Raw genomic sequence first — 8,302 nt, forward strand, 5'->3', positions numbered from 1 at the left:
CATGGAATATCATGAAAAATTATCACTGGGCTCTAAGCAAAGCTGCATGGAGGTGTAGTGGCGGGGAAAGGAAGACAGGATATAGGATTGCTCAATAAAAAAAGTTGCAGAGAGTTTGTTTTTCTCTGTCAACTGAATTGCAGTCAAAACAACTCCTCATGCCAGCAGGTTACCTGGAAATTTGATATAGGAACCTAGGAGTTTGATTATACCCCTCTCCAGATCTATCCAAGGCTGGTAGCTAAATATATGGTTGCATGCCAGAGCCTGGGCATACACAAACTCACATGCAGAAGTGAGTGTGCAAGGAGTATTTATACACACACATAATTATTCAAGGCAAAATACAGAAGTAGAATAAGCACAGTACCAAAAGCCACCATGAAACATCTCCCAGCTGCAAAACTAACACACAGTTGGAACATAACGCTACTGGAAGAGGAAAGACTTCTGCAATTCACTAAGAGCATCTCAAAAGCCATTGGGCAGAAGTTTAACATTACCACAATCATTACACAAATAGAAAGGCTTATCCTAAATAAGAACATCTCAACTCGCAGAGGGTTGGGTGCGGGGAGAGAAATAGAGATGGGACCAAGTGTGGATGTCTAAGAAGCATGTTCCATAGCATGGATTCCACTACAGCAGGGGTGGCCAACTCCCAAGAGACTGTGATCTACTCACAGAGTTAAAAACTGGCAGTGATCTACCCCCTTTTTGGGGGGAGAGTTATCTACCAGTGATCTACGGCAGACGTCCAGTGATCTACCAGGAGATCACGATCTACCTGTTGGGACATGCCTGCACTACAGAAAAAACTCTGCCTACACCTCAGCATAGCTTCTCTGCACTACTTCAAAAAGTGCATTTGCAAAGCAGGGCACATGTGCACGCCCAACACAAATTAGCACGCAGGCACTTTGTGAATGAGGAAGAGTGTTGTGAGCTAGCACAAGTTCTCACTTCAGGGCCCTTATGAGATAACCTGGGGCAGCTTTCGGCAAACTCTAGATGATTTGGATTATGGTTCCCATCAACTCCAGCTTGCATTGTTGTCCAAAGCCTATGTAGGACACCAGGCTAGCAAAGGCTTAGGGTAAGAAAGGGAGCACTTTAAGCAATCTCATGAGGATTTTATTTGCTCTCCCCACCTCAGTGAGACAGAAGTGTGGTGAGGAATGTCAGCAAGCAACAACATCCAGAAACCCTTGGGAGAAACCCTGAGTTGAATGTATTGCTTCCCAAAACCATAAAATAGACGATCACTCATACACACCATCCAACTTCTAGGCCAAACCCAAAGGTCCTGTCTGTTTTAGTTTTGATGAAGTGGGTTAGGAGGAACACAGCAGGAGATTTGCCCCTCTTTTGGCAACTTCCACACCCTTCAAGCTAGCTTTGCTTTAGGCACTTGTAAGAGGGCCAGACACACACTTGCGAGAGGGTCAGAACATGTGCACAGAAAAACCTGCATTTGAACACTGCATGGGTGACAGAGACCAGCCAACTGTTGCAAGGTCAGCCTTCACTAAGCACTCATTCATATAAAGCGCCCGATAGCACAGTCGTAGCTCCACGTCCTCAAACACAGCCCTGAAAGGGCCCCAGAGGTGCCTCCCCTTTCCTCCACCCGCCCCCCACAAAAAGAAAGGGCTCAAGAGAAATTTGTTTCGGTTCCGTAAGATGCTTCTATAGTCAGGCCTTTGTTCCACATGTACACGCCCTGAGCTTTACCAGAGGATGCAGGTGTCTGCGGCCCCCCGGGACCCTTCTGCCCCCTTCGTTTTGCTGGAGGCAAACCTAGCCAGGAGCTGCCCCCACAAAGAGATCAACCACAGCTCCTCGGTGCATCAGGTGGGAGGGGTGTGCAAGACTCTGAGCTCGGGGCAGGAGGGGGGGATGTTTGCAATTTCCTGCCCCAGTTCGAGGAGAGAGGCCTCTTGTCGTTTCCTGTGGTTTGGGGCAGGGAGGGGAGAGATAGCGAACAGTCATGTGATTATCTCTCTCCCCAAGTGGGAGGAGACGCGAGGCGGGCTCAGTGCGGTAAGGCGTCTATAAATGGGCCAAGCACTGGCACTTCCATCTCTTGACTTCAGCTGGCGACTGGTCTCCCCGTCTGGCCCGGTAGATTGCAAGCGACCCAAGAGGTAGACTGCTGTGGGCTGACAGGATCCCTGGGTGGGGAGTTGGGAAGAGCGGGGCTACTTGACTGAAGAGTCCTGGGTTCTAGCTGGGAATGCAGGAGGGCAGGAAAGGGCTGTGCAGTGAGAGATAAGGCGGCTGAGGCTCTTGGAGAGAGCACGCTGCATCCATGCGCAGGGTGGATGTTAAGCTCTAGGACTCCTGGAGTTCTATCATGATGTCTAGGAAGGAACAAGAGGAAGAATGAGGCTGGTGTTTGGGAGACGGAAGGATGGGGATCTGGGCCAAAGCTAATCTTGGTCCGTCTTCTTGTTCGAAGAACAAAACCTGTATTTTTAAAGAGGGGCATGAGGAATTGGGAGCATGCAGGGGTGTTCATCGGCATGTAAGCTATTAGTCCTAACTCTCCACCCCCCTCCTAAACAGGCTTAGACTGGGAAGTAAGAATAGGGAAGTTCCGAAAGAAGATGTCACACGGGTGGCTTATGCAAAGGGGAAATATGGCGGCTGTGCACAGTCAGTGGGTGCACACTCATGCTTATTCAGGCCCTTCACTGAAAGGGCGCTGTGAAATTTCAACATGCCTGCCCTCTACTGATAGGAAAGAAGACGAACACCTCTGTTGAAGAAAGCAACAGTTGGTTGACCTTGCAGCCATTTTCCTAACCTGTCCTCCTCCTCTCTCTGGTTTTTAGGGCAGCTCCTTTCTTGCAGAAATGTGTGGAGTTTGGCAGGAATGCCCGTCCCAGCAGCATTTGACCACAAGAGTCTCTTCGATGAAACATGAGCTGGTCTGGGATCACTGCCTGGGGATCTTGGAGGACAGTTCCACTGCCATCGTAAATCTCGTTCCAAGAGTCTATGGACCAAGACAGTTGGTAAGGTACAGGACATGGAGATCCTTTCCCCACTTTTGGAATCTAACAGGGGTAAGGAGGAGGGATAATAAACACCATTTCAGGTTATTTTCCATTTTAGAGCATGTGGATAGTGAAGATAAGGCCTCCATGCTGTGCCCAAGATGTACTTACAAGCAGTGCTCAGAAGGAAAGCCGGGGGGGGATTTTGCATAAAGGTGTTCAGGGTTGTGGGGCAAGTAAGTAATGTATGAAGGATTCAGTCTTAACCCCCAACAGGAACTTGCTGAAAGGGCAGGGAGAGAAAGTAAGAGATAGAAAACAGGAAAGGCAAGAGATACAGCGTATAGATCAGCCTTCGCCAACCTAGTGCCCACCATCTAGGCAAATGAAAGCAAACAGACTTCTAATGTCCCCTGAATACCAGTCACTATATTAAAAAACAAAACCTCATTAAGTTTTCTGTTAAACCAAATGGGCTGCATCCAACTAAGCTCTAATCAGAGTAGACCCACTGAAATTAATGAACCTAAATTAGTCATGCTAATTAAATTCAATGTGTCTGCTGTGTGTAGGACTAACATTGGATATGACAACCCCAGCTATTGTGGGAGGAAAGTTCCAACTATTTCTCTGTTGCTCTCTTGAAATCAAACGTATAGCCACACGTTATTGCATCAAACTGAACAAACCATTTTGCATCTATAATGGGGAAGGTCTGACAGTGCAGTCCTATGTGTGTCTACTTAGAAGAAAGTCTCATTAAGTTTAATGGGCCTTACTGCCAGATACATGGGAGCAGGATTGCATCCTAAACATTATGAGCAGTCCAATTCTCTGCCTGTTCAACTCAGAGTAAGTCCCAACTGCATTCAGTGGGGCTTACACCAAAATTACATACACACAGGTTTGCCATCAAATAGAACAGAAAGCTAAACATAGACACAACCATTTTATGCTGCTTATTACTGAACTGACGCTACAATACTATGGAATTTTACTCAGGAGTAAGTCCCACTGAAATCAGCGAGGCTTACTTCCAAGTAAACCTGCATAGAACTGGGCTCCGAGTAAGTGGTTCTTAAGGCCTGTTTACACATTAATAGTTTTATATGTTTAATCTTAGTTGATAATCTATTTACCCTGCCAATTTATAGCAGTATTTCCTTAAATTTCCTTAACTTATAAGACAATTCTATGCAGATTTATTAAAAGGAAACCATTACACTGTATATAAATAGGTAGACTGTTCTATAGGTTGGGTTAAAAAAACACACCAACACTCCTGAGTTGCCAAGTTTGCTGCAGTTAAGTTGCCTAGTTCTTTTAGAACCAAAGCATTACAAGACTAAGCCATTTCCACAAAACCTGTAATTTATTCAAGATAAAACCCAGAATAAATTTTCCCACCCCAGCATATTCTCAAGATAGTTTTGCAGAACATGAGCCCTTCTCAGAGAGCCATACATGACTGGGCCCTGTGTTCAATATGGTGCATTACAACCAGACTTCCCCACCTTGTAGCCTACCTGAATCTGCAAATCCTGTATGGGAAAGGAGATCCCAAGAATTTCGCTCAGTGTCAGAGGCCCTTTCCCCCAACCTTCACCTCTTTGCTCTACTAAGATCTACCAGGGTGAAAAGCAGGGTCCTCCTCATTGTACCCCAATTCTGCAGAATTCTCTCAATTAAGAGACCTGCCAAAACTTCACATTACTGTATAACATTTTTTAAAAGAACAGCACTTAAAATGTTTTTTTTTAAAAATATATAATGCTTTGGTTAGAAATACAATGGTTGTTTTAACGGGCTTGGGATTGCAGCTTTGTCCCTTTGGGATTGGGAAGGAGGCAAAATACTTTTTAAAAACACACTTTCATTTTCCTTATGGTAGCCTATATGGGCAGGGATCTAAAGAGTTACTTTGCCTCGTGCAATGCATCTGTACTGACCTAGTTTTACATTTTAACACTTGCCGCGAGCACGCGAGCACACACACGAGATCCACCGGCATTACATTTGTCTCGCCCATTAAACTGGCATGCAGCCCGCTAATCACTTGCATGTTTCTAGCAAGGAGGCAATTATTAGATGTATTCAAATTATTCAACCATGCAACTAGCTGGCACCAACTAGTTTCATGGGCTATTGGATCCTAGCCTTGAAAACCTTTAAATGTTTATAATTCTGAAACTCAGTGATGTGTGCACTACAAAAAATAGAACTATAGCTAACCCACATGTAAAACTGAAATTAAATAATCATAATATTTGGTGGACTGGAAAGAAGAAGAAGAAGTTGATATATAGTTATAGAAACCCTCTACCCAGACAATTTTCTCGGTCTTCAAGGCCAATTGCTCATCTCTCTTAAATTTCATCAGAAATAGCAGAGACCTACTCCAGACTTGATGAGCCACACACTCCAGTCTCCACAACATTTCTTTCTTTAACTCTCTCAGGAAAACATAAGATTTTTGGTTAAGGGGTTAAATACTAAAAAAAGCAATGCCAAAAAATTCCCCCTCAGCTAGTTTCATTAAAATGCTCTACTTAGTTCCCTATTCAGTTTGTCACCACTAGTGAAAAATGGTTGAGCTTTTTTCATAAAGCCACAGGAACAGGCAGTAAGTAACCACTAATACAATGTCCCCCAGTAAACTACTCTCTAGATTTAAACATGTGAGACATAAATTCTAAGTAGTTCTAGCACAGCAGAACATAGGATCTGGAGCAGTGAGGGAAACTATCTGGCAATCTTTTAGTTGAGTTATGGAGTTTCAAGTAGGATACCTGGGTTATGCCCTCCGCTCATACGTTGGGTAAACCAGAACACATATATTTTTATTATCAATTCTCGGAGCCAGCGAAGTCAGAGGTGGCTGGGAGTCAGATTCTCTGTTCCAAACTTCCCCAGACTTATTTGCCATTATGATTATGAATAGGTCAGTCACCCTCAATGTGCCCAGCACTTTAAAGAGCAGTCCCTGCCCCAAGGAGGTTACAATCTAATATCTGACAAAGGGAAGGGTTGAGAGTGAACAAATGAAAAATATATATCCGGCTTATTTGTACGCACTTAGCTCTAAGATATGGGGATTAAGGGACTGTGCCAAATGCTTCACAAATAATGTGGGTTTTGAGGAGTGATTTGATGGGGGGGGGGACTTCTCATAGTTGTGCTGGGAAGGGAGTTCCAAGCACAAGAGACAGCAAAGGAGAAGGGTAGAAATTGGATTATGGTAGCAAGAGTCCTCTGGGTGGTGGGATAAAAGAGGATGAACACAGAGGCATTCGCTCTGCCAATGATGTGTTTGCCTTTTACTTTGGGCTCAGAACATCCCCGTAGGAGAAAGAGGGCAGGCTGAGGGCATCAGCATGCCATCTATTGCCACATGAAGTGGGTTCTCATTTGCCCTTTCTTCAAAGGCAGCCAGCTCCAATGACCATCTGAAAATCCGAACCACGTGCACTCATTTTTGCTTCTTTCAGTTTTTATCTGTGCATATGCCTTAAATGAACTTTTACCTTTCTGCAGAGAAAGAGAGGCAGGCCCCTTTTCCAAAGACAATGAAAGGAGCCAGGCATGGAAGGAAGAGAAGGATAAAGGCAAGTAAGTATTTGCAGGTGTAAAGGAGCTTTAAAATATTTACTGCAAGATTTTGCGGAACATGCAAGATTTGAGTCTCCTTCAGTTTTGTTCGCCGCTTCCTAATGCAGAATAAAGCCTTATGTAGTCTGTGAGCCCTATGGGGAAGGAAGGACGTTTTTTAATTCTGTAAAAACTGCTGTCTCACCCCAAACCCACAAGGCAGGGTAAGTCGAACCTCCCCTCCTGCTAGTATCTCTCTGTTATTTCACAACCAGGGAGCTGCCAGCGGGCGGGCGCAGGGGAGATTAAAGGGGGTGGGCAGGGGTGGGGACCAGCTCACAAACAGCCAGCGACAGATGAAGAAGACGCCGAGAGCCAACCCATGACCAGCAGCTGCACTTTATGGACAGTGGACTCATCCATAAAGTAGAAAGCACTACTAAACGCTCGTGTCCAAGTGTAGTGTTTCCTACTTTATGGATGAGTGTACTGTGAGCAACGGAGGCAACAAGGAGAAGCGGAGACTGGCACAAGACCAGGGAAAGGGGGGAGGGGAGGGGAAGGCGGAAATGCCACGTGGCCGTAGACAGGAGGGCATCATGGTTGAACACACACACACAGAGCCAGACTGTCACTCAAATACAGATGCATCGCTTTCCCCAAAATATAGCACATGACACTCCCAACAATAATGCTTGTAACATGTGACTCATAACTGAATCTAAGTAGGAGGTGGGGTGGAGAACAAGACCTGGGGAGAAAGGCCCATTTATTGGCACCAACTTAGAATGCTCAGAAGTTATTCTGCCAATACCCTCTTTCCAACTTTGCTACAATCTGTGCATGATACCTTCTACCCTGCTTGCCACACACCCCTACCTGAATATTAGAAAGTGGAAGGGTTTGGGAATTTGCTGGGGGCAGAGTAGGGGGCGAGTAAAATATCACATGATGCTTGGTACATGTGTATGGAAGCTGGCCATACATATACAAACACCCCATGACCAACATACTCTTAAAGACCTTCATTGTTTGGGTAACTGTCTGAAGGTCACTAGCTGTGATTATGTACTTGAAAGGAGAGGAGACAGGTATTACAGGATGTACTGTATGACCACTTGCTTCACGAAAATAAACTTTCAACACAGTTGCATCTTTGTACTTATTCACAAGGGTGGGGGAAGCTGGTCTTGGCCGGCGGGTGCGGTGGGGGGGTGGAGAGAAGAAACAGGAGCAGAATTTCACAAGTGTATCTCATTTTTGAATTTTCACTTAAGAATCAGCACTACAAACTTTGCCAACCTATACCGTAAAATTTTTGGCCTGGCTCCAGAGCAAGTCACTCCAATTCTGATGAAACCAGTGTGGAAAGTTACTCATGAGCTAATGACATCCTACTGGTTTCATTGGGAATGAAGTTCAATCAACTTACTCTGGATTCAAACCGCTACATGCAACCAATCCACTAATCCATGTACAGCTGAAAGCATCCTACTACTAAAGCAAATTCACAGCATCACTGCATGATACAGGCAAACGGGCACAAAAAATGAATCAGGCAACACAGAACCAAACTCTGGGGGTATTCTGCTCATCACTCCAATCTCATGCACTGAGATTCTTACTTTCCATTTAAAACCAGTAGTCTAAGGCAGGGGTTTCCAAACTGGTCAACAAGCTTCATTCCACATTGTGACACTGGATTTGTGGTT

General features: G+C 45.0%; 1 long non-coding RNA gene across 1 annotated transcript; it reads left to right on the top strand.

Moving 5' to 3' along the window:
• Window positions 1–2,716: 2,716 nt before the first annotated feature.
• LOC128399963 (uncharacterized) lies at window positions 2,717–7,740 on the top strand. The gene is made up of 2 exons (XR_008327287.1): window positions 2,717–3,020; window positions 6,537–7,740. It is a non-coding gene; the product is annotated as an uncharacterized LOC128399963 (long non-coding RNA).
• Window positions 7,741–8,302: the final 562 nt, after the last annotated feature.

This window comes from Podarcis raffonei, chromosome 13, assembly GCF_027172205.1.
Source record: "Podarcis raffonei isolate rPodRaf1 chromosome 13, rPodRaf1.pri, whole genome shotgun sequence".
Lineage (NCBI taxonomy): Eukaryota > Metazoa > Chordata > Lepidosauria > Squamata > Lacertidae > Podarcis > Podarcis raffonei.